General features: G+C 42.7%; 1 protein-coding gene across 1 annotated transcript in view; it reads right to left on the minus strand.

The window, feature by feature from the left end:
* The window catches only part of LOC134358777 (VPS10 domain-containing receptor SorCS1-like), a 1326002-nt gene that overhangs the window by 554433 nt on the left and 757468 nt on the right, over window positions 1-14101 (minus strand). The gene's annotated exons all lie outside the window — the stretch shown is intronic.

The raw sequence follows: 14101 nt of genomic DNA on the forward strand, positions 1-14101 counted from the left end.
AGGGGATTCGATTGTAAGGGGAATAGATAGGCATTTCTGCGGCCGCAAACGAGACTCCAGGGGGGTATGTTGCCTCCCCGGTGCAAGGGTCAAGGATGTCTCTGAGCGGCTGCAGGACATTCTGGAGAGGGAGGGTGAACAGCCAGTGGTCGTGGTGCACATAGGTACCAACGATATAGGTAAAAAATGGGATGAGGTCCTACAAGGTGAATTTAGGGAGTTAGGAGATAAACTAAAAAGTAGGACCACAAAGGTAATAATCTCTGGATTACTACCAGTGCCACGTGCTAGTCAGAGTAGAAATAGGAGGATATTTCAGATGAATACGTGGCTTGAAAAATGGTGCAAGGGGAAGGGATTCAAAGTTCTGGGGCATTGGAACCAGTTCTGGAGGAGGTGGGACAGGTACAAATAGGACTGTCTGCAACTGGGCTGGACTGGAACCAATGTCTTAGGGGGAGTATTTGCTACTGTTGTTCAGGAGGATTTAAACTAATGTGGCAGGAGAATGGGAACAAGTGCAGAGAGAGGGGTGTAAAATGAGGGTAGAAGCAAAAAGTAGTAAGGTGAAAAGTAAAAGTGGCAGGCTGGCAAATCCAGGGCAAAAATCAAAAAGGGCTACTTTTCAACATAATTGTATAAGGGCTAAGAATGTTGTAAAAGCAAGCCTGAAGGCTTTGTGTGTCAATGCAAGGAGCATTCATAACAAGGTGGATGAATTGAATGTGCAGATAGTTATTAATGAATATGATAATAGTTGGGATCACAGAGACATGGCTCCAGGGTGACCAGGGATGGGAGCTCAACATTCAGGGATATTCAATATTCGGGAGAGATAGACATGAAAGAAAAGGAGGTGGGGTGGCATTGCTGGTTAGAGAGGAGATTAACGCAATAGAAAGGAAGGACATTAGTTGGGAGGATGTGGAATCGATATGGGTAGAGCTGCATAACACTAAGGGGCAGAAAACCCTGGTGGGAGTTGTGTACAGGCCACCTAACAGTAGTAGTGAAGTTGGGGATGGCATTAAACCAGAAATTAGAAATGCGTGCAATAAAAGAACAGCAGTTATAATGGGTGACTTCAATCTACATATAGATTGGGTGAACCAAATTAGTAAGGGTGCTGAGGAAGAGGATTTCTTGGAATGTATGTGGGATAGTTTTCTGAACCAACATGTCAAGGAACCAACTAGGGAGCAGGCCATTCTGGACTGGGTATTGAGCAACGAGGAAGGGTTAGTTCGCAATCTTGTCGTGGGAGGCCCCTTAGGTAAGAGTGACCATAATATGGTGGAATTCTTCATTAAGTTGGAGAGTGATATAGTTAATTCAGAAACAAAGGTTCTGAACTTAAAGAAGGGTAGCTTTGAAGGTATGAGACGTGAATTAGCTAAGATAGACTGGCAAATGACACTTAAAGGGTTGACGGTGGATATGCAATGGCAAGCATTTAAAGATCGCATGGAGTAACTACAACAATTGTTCATCCCAGTTTGGCAAAAGAATAAACCAGAGAAGGTAGTGCACCCATGGCTGACGAGGGAAATTAGGGATAGTATCAATTCGAAAGAAGAAACATACAAATTAGCCAGAAAAAGCGGCTCACCTGAGGACTGAGAGAAATTCAGAGTCCAGCAGAGGAGGACAAAGGGCTTAATTAGGAAAGGGAAAAAAGATTGAGTAGAGGCTGGCAGGGAACATAAAAACTGACTGTAAAAGCTTTTATAGTTATGTGAAAAGAAAAAGATTGGTTAAGACAAATGTAGGTCCCCTACAGACAGAAACAGGTGAATTGATTATAGGGAGCAAGGACATGGCAGACCAATTGAATAATTACTTTGGTTCTGTCTTCACTAAGGAAGACATAAATAATCTTCCGGAAATAGTAGAGGATCGAGGGTCTAGTGAGATAGAGGAACTGAGCGAAATACATGTCAGTAGGGAAGTGGTGTTGGGTAAATTGAAGGGATTAAAGGCAGATAAATCCCCAGGGCCAGATGGTCTGCATCCCAGAGTGCTTAAGGAAGTACCCCAAGAAATAGTGGATGCATTAGTGATCATTTTTCAAAACTCTTTAGATTCTGGACTATTTCCTGAGGATTGGAGGGTGGCTAATGTAACCCCACTTTTTAAAAAAGGAGGGAGAGAGAAACCAGGGAATTATAGACTGGTTAGCCTACATCGGTGGTGGGGAAACTGCTAGAGTCAGTTATCAAAGATGTGATAACAACACATTTGGAAAGCAGTGAAATCATCGGACAAAGTCAGCATGGATTTGTGAAAGGAAAATCATGTCTGACGAACCTCATAGAATTTTTTGAGGATGTAATTAGTAGAGTGGATAGGGGAGAACCAGTGGATGTGGTATATTTGGATTTTCAAAAGGCTTTTGACAAGGTCCCACACAGGAGATTAGTGTGCAAACTCAAAGCACACAGTATTGGGGGTATGGTATTGATGTAGATAGAGAATTGGTTGGTAGACAGGAAGCAAAGAGTGGGAATAAACAGGACCTTTTCAGAATGGCAGGCAGTGACTAGTGAGGTACCACAAGGCTCAGTGCTGGAACCCCAGTTGTTTACAATAAATATTAAAGACTTAGACGAGGGAATTAAATGCAGCATCTCCAAGTTTGCGGATGACATGAAGCTGGGCAGCAGTGTTAGCTGTGAGGAGGATGCTAAGAGGATGCAGGGTGACTTGGATAGGTTAGGTCAGTGGGCAAATTCATGGCAGATGCAAATTAATGTGGATAAATGTGAGGTTATCCACTTTGGTGGCAAGAACAGGGAAACAGATTATTATCTGAATGGTGGCCGATTAGGAAAAGCGGGGGTGGGGGGGTGCAATGAGACCTGGGTGTCATTATACACCAGTCATTGAAAGTGGGCATGCAAGTACAGCAGGTGTTGAAAAAGGTGAGTGGTATGCTGGCATTCATAGCAAGAGGATTCGAGTACAGGAGCAGGGAGGTACTACTGCAGTTGTACAAGGCCTCGGTGAGACCACACCTTGAGTATTATGTGCAGTTTTGGTCCCCTAATCTGAGGAAAGACATTCTTGCCATAGAGGGTACCAAGAAGGTTCACTAGATTTATTCCTGGGATGGCAGGACTTTCATATGATGAAAGACTGGATCGACTAGGCTTATACTCTCTGGAATTTAGAAGATTGAGGGGGGAATCTGATTGAAACATATAAAATTCTAAAGGGATTGGACAGGCTCGGGTCAGGAAGATTGTTCCGGATGTTGGGGAAGTCCAGAATGAGGGGTCACAGTTTGAGGAAAAAGGGGAAGCCTTTTAGGACCAAGATGAGGAAAAACTTCTTCACACAGAGTGGTGAATCTGTGGAATTCTCTGCCACAGGAAACAGTTGAAGCCAGTTCATTGGCTATAAAGAGGGAGTTAGATATGGCCCTTGTGGCTAAAGGGATCGGGGGTATGGAGAGAAGGCGGTTATGGGGTTCTGAGTTGGATGATCAGCCATGATTGTACTGAATGGCGGTGCAGGCTCAAAGGGCCAAATGGCCTACTCCTGCACCTATTTTCTATGTTTCTATGTCAACATCTAGTTTGCTCAGATGACGGGGATGTCTTCAATTGGTTAATTTTTTCTTCATTGATGATAATGTCTTCATTTTTCTGGGTTGTGCTCTAATATAGGTTTAGTGGTTTATGCTTCTTATCAGAATTGCATATGCTTGAGTGGAGTGTTGATTCCTGGTTTTGCTGATGAAAGTATATCCTTAGAAGTTTTATCTGACTGATGTGTAGTGTTTTAATATCTGTTATTCCTCTTCCCCTTTCTGTCCTAGGCAGTGTGAATCTAAGGGCATTTGAATGAACATAATGTTTTCTGAAATTGGTCATTTCAGTTCTTATTTTCCTTTGTAAATTTTCCAGATCAGTTTTGGACCAAGATATTATGCCAAAAATACATTAATATATTATTTTCCCCCTGCAATAAACACCATGCTGGAAGAGAAACTCAGTAAGTCAAGCAGCATCTGTGGAAGGAATTGTTGATGTCCAGGTTTCAGCATCTGCAGTCTCTTGTGACTCCACACCTGTCTCTACATTCACCATTCCATCAGTTCAATACATTCTCTTACAATGTGTCAACACTTCTTACATTTACAGAAACTAAGGATGCATGAAATGTTTGGAAGGCTGTTACAGTAGACCCAGAGACTTATCACCCAGTGGTAATGGAACCTGGATCATGGTCCTTCCTTTCAGAGCCCTTGTGGTGACTGCACTGAATTACAGTGTCCTTCAACTGTAGTCTGGCAAACTGGGGTGTACCAGAGACATCCCTCACACTGAAAGATCAACAAACTTCAGGTAGACCATTGTGCACCTTCCCACAGGATTTTAAAAATCAAAATAAACCTTGATAATAAAAATATATTTACAAGAATAAACCATGCTATGCCTTTTCATTCTTTACATTCATAATCAATACCTTTAGTAATGTTCAATACAATCCTGCACATCAATAGCATTGCTGCCACTCATGTATCCCTTTGGATTGGTACATTGCTGCAATAATTGAAAGGCTTGCACAAGATTTACCTTAAAGAGGGACACGTTCAAGAACACCAGCTAATGAAATAAGGACCTGACCGTGGATTTAAGAACATACCTCCTGTAAGTCAGGGTAAGGTCATGAACTAGCTGAGATCTCTATTCATTCTACACACTGTACTTTACCTGAGTGTGAAGTCCAGAAATAGTTTGGATTATGCAAATCCAGTTTGGTGGCATCTTAAAGCTTTGATCTGCAAACAGATAATGAAGACGAGGTTCCTCACAAAAGAAGCACCACGACAGTTGAAAATTGGAAGCAAATGGGAAAAATTCTACTAATGCACAGCACATCCAGGTTCAAGAACAGTTACTTCCTTTCAACCAATTGGTTCTTGAAACAACCTGTACCATCCCAATCATTACATTAGATTAGGAACACCATGACCACTTGGATCACTTCATACAACAATAAAATAATTGTGCTCTTTTTTTCTATTCTTGTATCATTTACATATGACTAATGCATTTTTTTTCTTCTGACTGTTGTGTCTCTAATGTCTATGTATCTGTGATACTGCTGCAAGGAAGTTTTTTATTGTACCTGTATACACACATACTTGTGTATTTATTTTTTGGGATACAGTGTGGAATAGGCCCTTCGAGCCATGCTGTCCAGCAACCCCCAATTTACTCTAGCCTAATCACGAGATAATTTACGATAACCAATTAACCTATGAACCAGTACGTCTTTGGATTGTGGGAGGAAAGCGGAACACCGAGAGGAAATGAACACAGTCAAGGGAGAACGTATAAACTCCTTTCAGGCAGCAGTGGGAATTGAACCCAGGTCGCCTGTACTGTAAAGCATTGTGCTAACAACTATGCCACCAACATTTTTTCACTGCATTCTCCTCCAGCATTAGGAACAGAGAAACATAAATACCCAGCACAGACAAAGGCAATTCCCCTCATTTTGTCCATGTCACCAAAAATAGACATTAGCTTTCAGTTTAACTCAGCAAGCATGAAAAGCACAAATTGTGCTCATCTATTATATTGTGGATATCATCAACAGTAATTAACTGAACATAGTTACTGACCTCATGCAGACATACTGCCTGTTGGTGAATAGGTGACTGTTACACTGATCAAGTAAGTGACTTGTCACTTTATCAGATTTGCCAGCTGGAATCAGAGTGGCAAGACTGTAACTCCAACATGAGCAGCCATGTTCCCACTAGGAATCAGCCTCAAGTCACTAAAGTCACACTAGCACTGAGGGGCTGCAGTACTATCGGCAGATTGGGCCTTCAGCTGTTGAATGGGACATTAAACTTACTTCCTCTTTCATAGACTCTCAAGCAGGGGTTCTTAACTTGGGGCCCACAGACCCCTTGCTGAATGGTATTGGTCCATAAAATAAAAAAGGCTGGTAACCCCTGCTCTAGGGTAATACAGCCCAGCTCATCCATGCATTGACCATGGTGCTACCAAGCTGGTTCCATCTGTCCACATTTGGCCCATATCTATCCATATATTTATCCAAAATCCCTCTTACAGGTTGTAATTGCACCTGTCACTTCCTCTAGCAGAACATTCAATACACACAACAGCCTTTAGATGAAGGAGTCGTTCCTTGTGCCACTGGGCCACAAGGTGGCTAGTGGTTAGCACAAAACTTCACAGCAGCAGCAATCTGTGATCATGGTTCAATTCCCACCACTGTCTGTAAGGCAGTGGGTGCATTCTCTCTGTTATCATGTGTGTTTCCTCTGGGAACTCTGGTTTCCTCCAACATTTCAAAGACATATAGGTTAGTGTTTGGCTTAGTAGGCTGTGGGCATGCTGTGTCAATGACGGAAGCTTGGTAATATTTGCAGGCTGCCCCCTGCACATCCTCAGACTGTTTTGGTTATTGACATAAAATGACACATTTCACTCTATGTTTCAAAGTACATGTGACAAATAAAGCTAATCTTTAACGTTTTAAATCCTTTCCTTCTCATCTTAGAACTAAGCCCTGTAGTTTTTTGTTCCCTTTCCCTGGGTGTAACCCTCACGATTTTACATACCTCTATAATGTCACTTCTTATCCTCCCAAATGCCGAAGATTAAATTCCTAGCCTGCTCAATCTCCCCCCATAATTCAAGGAAGCAATACTGTTGTTGAGGGCACTGTAGCTGTAGAGTGCCTTGAGAACTAAAAGGTGCTACATAAATGCAATATCTTTGTATCTTGTAGGAGTGAACATGATTCATACACGTAGAAATTGGGATAATTTGATTCACCCTGTCAACTGTATATCCTGCATGATTTTATGCATTTCTGTAAGGCTGTCCTTCTATCTCCTGCAATCCAAGGAATAAAGTCCTCGCCGACCTTACCCCACTCTCTCATGTACCATGGTAATCCTGTGCAAAGATTATTATTGATTAGTAAGAATAGTCATAGACTTTTAGAGGAGAATGGGTGCTTATTTATATCACAAACACAGGAAAATCTGCAGATGCTGGAAATCCAATGTAACACACACAAAATGCTGGAGGAACTCAGCAGATCAGGCAGCATCTAGGGAGCATGAAGGCAGCATGAAGGGTTTTGGCCTGAAACGTTGACAGTTTACTCTTTTCCTAGATGCTGCCTGGCCTCCTGAGTTGTTCCAGCATTTTGTACGTGTTGCTTATTTATATGAATTCATTGCTTTACTATTAATAAAAGTATAACAGCGACAGATTTGAAATAAGTGAAGCATTTAGAAATCTTGCTTAAACATTATTAATATTAATCATTTAAAAAGACAATTGAAAAATATTCATGGAAATGCTAAACTACATACAGTATTTATTGTTATTATCACTGATTATCTAATGTTTACTCACAAGCAACAGAAGAACGTTAAGAAGGCATACGGTGCATTGGACTTCATCAATTGTGGGATTGAGTTTAGGAGCTGAGAGGTAATGTTGCAGCTGTATAGGACCCTGGTCAGACCCCACGGTGTACTGTGCTCAGTTCTGGTCGCCTCACTACAGGAAGGATGTGGAAACCATAGAAAGGGTGCAGAGGAGATTTCCAAGGATGTTGCTTGGATTGGGGAGCATGCCTTATGAGAATAGGTTGAGCGAACTCGGCCTTTTCTTCTTGGAGCGACGGAGGATGAGAGGTGATCTTATAGAGGTGTACAAGATGATGAGAGGCATTGATCGTGTGGATAGTCAGAGGCTTTTTCCAGGGCTGAAATGGCTAGGACGAGAGGGCATAGTTTGAAAGTGCTTGGAAGTAGATACAGAAGAGATGTCAGGGGTAAGTTTTTTACGCTGAGAGTGGTGAGTGCGTGGAATGGGCTGTCGGGGGCAGTGGTGGAGGCAGATATGATAGGGTCTTTTAAGAGACTCCTGGATAGGTACATGGAGCTTAGCAAAATAGAGGGCTATGGATAACCCTAGGTAATTTCTAAAGTAAGGACATGTTTAGAACAGCTTTGTGGGCCGATAGGACTATATTGTTCTGTAGGTTTTCTATGTTTCTATGTTCTATGGTCTATGAATAGTTATATATAAGTAGAGCAAAGTCAATGCCAACTGGTCCAACTATTTCCTATCCAACATCCTATGGATGTGCACACCAGGTTTTTGAGAATTTCAATGCATATCATCCAACATCACATGTCCACAAACATCTAGCTGGTGATAAGCCAGCGTGAGTATAAATATCTCACTGCTCTTGGATTGAAAGAAATCATTCGAGGTTTCAGTTGGCAGTAAAGATAATCATTTTCGGGCAGGTGGGCTCATCAGCCCGCCCAGGGGAAAGACAACTCTGATTTTAAACTTCCACTACTTTGTAGCCACACCCACCCATGGGAAAGGCTTCGGGAGTAAACCCCAAGGAAGAAATCTGGTGCCAGGATCCCTAAGGTAGCATGGTGTTGTTTACAACTTCACTCTGGCAACCTCTGAGACGACACTGGTGCCAAGCTGTATCAGCGCTTGCCCTTCCCTTAGACTACATCAGTGGCGTGGAGAGGGGGAACCCGCTGCATGGGCAACAGCCGATTCTTCAAATCCTGATGCCTGGGCTTGTGCCCTGGAGAGGACACAGTCCACCAGAGGCACAAACCCATGATCCCCTGGGATCAACAGCCGCCTACTACTACTAAGGATAATCATTATGTGTCTTTTTATTATGGGTGCGGTTTAAAGAATTGAGAGGCAGCACCGCATTCTGTATGCTAACAACATATTTTCCTGTGCCATCTTGGGCATACGTGTCACAGTTGTACCACACTGGGAGCAGGGTGGGCTACTGGTCTCCTCAAGTCTGTGCCACCATTCATATCTGATTCATTTTGGCCTCAGCTCCTATTCAGTACCAGTTACCCATAACCTTAGATCTTTGCGATATTTATCCATCTCCATCTTAAATATATTTTAAATAGGCATGTGAGATAATGCACTTTGCCTACCAGTCCTGGACTGCAAATGGCAGGGACATTAGATGCATTGATGCACTGAGGGACCTTGAGATGCACATTCAGAGCTCAACGAAAATTGTGATTGTGAAGAAGCCATTTAGCTTGCTTGCTTTCATAGGCAGGGATATTGAGCATAAGAGTTATGGCATTATGTTGTAACTGTACAAGACTTGAAATATTGTGTGTAATTCTGGTCACCACACCATAGAAAGGCAGCTTGAGCCCTGCCGGCCCATTGGTGAGCTGTTGACCATTGGGCTCCAAGGTTTTGAGAGCATCTGTATTTATTAATTGTTGTCCTAACAAGGTTGTTAAGCTCTTGTGATTTCTGTTTAATCTTGTTAAGCTTATATTGACTGGCATAAGTTTGTCACATGCTGTGATTATTTAAAGCAAAATCCCAATTAGTGCTTGTTTCCGTCTTTATATGGGAGTCTGTTGTTCCTCCACATCTTGGTTCAGTCATTGCCAGCGCTCTCTGTGGCAGAAAAGGTATAGAAACTCGAGAGATTCACCAGGAAGTTGCCTGCAATGGAGAGCTTAAATTACATGAAATGCGGGAAAGGCTGGAATTGTCCTCACTGGAGTGCAGGATGGTGACGGAGGTTTAAAAGGTTATGGGTAGAGTAGATAGCCAGAGACACACAGGATTCTACAGAAGCTGGAAATCCAGAGCAGCACACACAAAATGCTGAAGGAACTCAGCAGATCAGGCAGCATCTATGGAGAGAATTAAGCAATCGACACTTTGAGCCGTGACCCTTCATCAAGACTATTCTTCTCCATAGATGTTGTCTGACCTGCTGAGTTCCTCCAGCATTTTGTGTGTGCAGATAGCCAGAGACTTTTTTCAGTGTTGATGGAGTATAAAACTAGAGCGCATTAGATTAAAAGAAGAAGAAAGATGTAAGGCGATCTAAGGGGGAAATATTTCACTCAGATGGTGGTGGGTATATGGAATAAACTGCCAGATGAAGTTGCAGAGGCAGGTACAATCACGGCATTGTTGAATGAGATGGGATATGAGTTAAATACATGGAAAATGGGATTTTCATAAGTAGGTAATCAACGGACGATATTCAGACTGATTTACACATTGAAACATACAGTGAAATCTGCCATTTGCATTAACAACCTAAGGTTGGGCTGGGGACAACCCATAGGAGTTGCCACACATTCTGGCGTCAATCTAGCACGTGCAAAATGCTCAGCAGAACAACACAGAAAACAACAATCAACACAACAACAGCAGCAAAACAAGTCCCTTTCTTCCCTCACACACACAGACAGCCCTGGAACCCCAGGACAGGCTTCCAGGCCTTCAGCTTCTAGTGTCCCTGCAGACTCACAGAAAGCTGCCCTCCAAGTCAGGCTAAGGGGCCTGTTTTGGTGCTGTTGTGCTCTGTGTATCAACGATCTAATAATCTGACTTCCACCTTCCAGAAAGCAAAAAAAAATCAATGGAATGTTGATAGGTATGTGCGAGTGATCAGGAAATAAATAGAAAGAAGATGGGCTAATGATATTGCTCTCCTGGGAGCCAACATGATTCAGTGGGCCAAATACCTTCTTCTGACATTTTATAAGAATAAGATATCCTTTTAAGTTTATGGAGACTGTATAGAGGATTGTCAAAAAGCATTTCACAGTAACAAATAACAATTCTTTCTTGGTCTCAGGGTTTAATTTTCCGCCATGTGCTGTTTTCAATGAAATGGTGTATTCATCCATGTTGACTTTCTGTTACTGCAAACAGCTTGTTTGCTTTTAACTGATTTGAGTTATAATGGTGCTGAAAGGAAAGCTACAAGCATATTTATTTAGAGAAACAGCACAGTAATAGGCCCCTCCGTCCGATGGGCCCCAGTCACCCAATTATATCTTTGTGAGCAATTGTGGATTGTGACCAATTAGCATCTCTGTCAACAATTAACTAATTAACCTAATTGGTTATTAATTAAATGAGCAATTAACCAATTGACCAATTAACCATATGTCTTTGGAATGTGGAAGGAACCCAAAGCACCCAGAGAAAACCCACATGTTCATGGGGGAGCATGCAAAGTCCTTACTGACAGAGGAAAACTGGACTTGGGTCACTGGCACTGTAATAGAGTTATGCTTCTGCGCCACCCAAGAGAAACTAGAAAGCTCTACATCAAGGATATTAAATTCTTAGTGACTCTGTCACTGACAGGAGAATGATTAACTCAACAAATACCACAGGTCATCTCAAATTTACTGAGGCCTAGACAGTGGGAAAAGAAAAGATGAAAAGACAAGTTGAAAAGTTGTATATTCTAAGGTTGCATTGAAATTGCAATAAACTGAGAAGTAACTTGCGGGGATAGAAGAGTGAACTAGGGAGTTGCAAAGGGAGTGAACCTTTTGATATGCTGAAAGGGAAGAGAAGGGGAATATGTGTCGGTTTGACAGAGTAAACCCATAGGAGCTGCAGTTTGCCACAAGCACACAATCCTGACAAAGCCAGCTCAGACTGCCTGGGTTTTTGAGATGTCTTGTTGGATTACACACATGTATAACCAATACTGACACTTGGCCTTGTAAAACACTGCATGTTGCAAGTGGTTCCAATCCACACCCCATCCAACATCCTGAGTCAAACCCAAGCCTCTTCACCTGTAACCCCTGTGCTCACTGACGTTCTTAGACTCCTAACCCTACAATACCGACACTATCAAATTCTCTTGATTCCCTAACTTTTCCTGCAGCCCTGCAACAACCAGTCATTTTCCTCCACCCCCTGACTATCATTTCCTTCCCCTCCCCCACCTTCTCATTCTGGCTTCTTTTTCAGTCTTGATGAAGCGTCTTGGCCTGAAATGTCAACTATTTATTCCTCTCTATAGATGCTACCTGACCTGCTGAGTTCCTCCAGCATTTTGTGAGTGTTGCATCACCATCAATGATCTCTGTCCTCAATCAATGCAAATTCTGTTTACCTTCTCAGCACTAGTACCTCACACCTGAATTCCCTCCCCAAACCTCTCTGCCCTTCTCTCCTTTTACCCCCTCTTGACCAGTGTTTTCCTCATCAGGGCCATTCATGGGTCTTTAGATTTGACCTCTTTGACATGGCCCCGTTTTGCGTTTATACACACACACACACACACACACACACACACACACACACACACACATACGTATGCACACGTATGCTGACTAAAGTTGTAGGTAGGGAATGGCTCTGCCAGCACCATGTCTTTTTCTGTTCAATGTGATAACACTTATCAATCATTTTGTAAGTTTTTATTATTGTTCTAGCTATCTTATCTCTCCTTCCAGATTTTAAACAAGCAATTGACTCTAAGAACATGAAAACACGAGGAATAGGTGTAGAAACAGACCTACAGACCCTCAACCCTGCCCTGCCAGTCAATATGATCATGGGTGATCGATGCTGGCCTGAAGTCCCTTATCTGCTGATTCCCCATAACATTCAGTTACTTGATCTTTCAAATATTTTTCTCCACCTTAAATAAGAGACAATTTTATTTGGTATGCGTACCCGTACACGCCTCATTAACATAATTATCTAAGGTTCAATTGTTGTTCAGACCCTGCCCTGTGTGACTTTGACTGTTGGTGCCAGACAAGGTGATTTGTGTATCTGAGCAACTGCTGATATCCTGGCATTTTCACACACAACACTCTCAACAGTTTACAGAGAAAGGTGTTAAATACAAAATTAAACATCCAGTGAGCAGCAGTTCTGTGGGCAAAAATGCCTGAGAGGAGAATGGCCTGACTAGCTCAAGCAGACAGGAAGGAACAATAACTCAAATAATCACATGTTACAACAGTGGGGTGAAAAGGAGCATCTCTGAACTCACTACACATCGCACCTTGAAGAGGATTAGCTACAGCAGCAGACCATGGACATCAATGCAGTGGCCACTTTATTAGGTACAGGAGGTAGGTAATAAAGTGACCACTGAGCGCATGTGTAATTGTTCAGTGAATTTTCCAGCAATTACACTACAATTGCTTCTGTATTTTTCTAGAGCCTTTTTAGTTTTCTGTAGCAGGTGTCATGACTTGAATCTGGGTATTTTGCAGTTTAATTGTCATCACTGGTACTTCTATTATCTCAAACCTGAGTATGAGATGACCATGTCTGTTTTTTCCCTTCTAGTCTTCCCTTTAGATTAGCTTAGATTCAATTTTATTGTCATTGTGCCGAGTACAGATACAAAGCCAATGAAATGCAGTTAGCATCTAACCAGAAATGCAAAGAATAGTGTTATTTACAAAATAACTGCAAATAAAAAGTAAGTGCTACAACACACAAATATAAAAGTACTGAGACAGTACAATACGGGTGCAATGCTGCTTAGCGCTGTGATGTGAGGTTCAGCAGGGTAACAGCCTCAGGGAAGAAGCTCTTCCTGTGCCTGCTGGTGTGGGAGCGGAGGCTCCTGTAGCACCTACCGGATGGGAGGAGAGTAAAAAGTCCATGGTTAGGGTGAGATGCATCCTTGATAATGCTTTTCACCCTGCCCAGGCAGCATTTATGGTAGATGTTGCCAATGGTGGGCAATTGGGTACCGATAATCCGCTGGGCAGTTTTCACCACACGCTGGAGTGCTTTGCGGTCCAATACGGGACAATTGCCAAACCACACTGAGATGCAGTTGGTGAGTATGCTCTCAATGGTACAGCGGTACAAGTCCATCAGTATCCTGGGACAGAGGTGAGTTTTCTCGATGCTCCGCAGGAAATAAAGGTGCTATTGAGCCTTTTTGATCAGGATGGAGGAGTTCAGGGACCAGGTGAGATCCTCAGAAATATGGACACCAAGGAATCTGAAGCTTGTTACATGCTCCACTACAGCTCCGTTGATGTAGATGGGGACGTGAGTGTGGCTCCTAGCATGTCTGAAGTCCACAATGATCTCCTTGGTCTTCTGGGTGTTAAGAGCCAGGTTGTTGTTGGCACACCACGCGGCCAGGTGCTGGACTTCATCCCTGTAGACCGTCTCGTAATCCCCTCTGATCAGGCCAACCACCGTGGTGTCATCTGCGAACTTGACTACGGAGTTAGAACCATGTACAGGAATGCAGTTATAGG

This window comes from Mobula hypostoma, chromosome 19, assembly GCF_963921235.1.
Source record: "Mobula hypostoma chromosome 19, sMobHyp1.1, whole genome shotgun sequence".
NCBI classification, from domain to species: Eukaryota; Metazoa; Chordata; class Chondrichthyes; order Myliobatiformes; family Myliobatidae; genus Mobula; species Mobula hypostoma.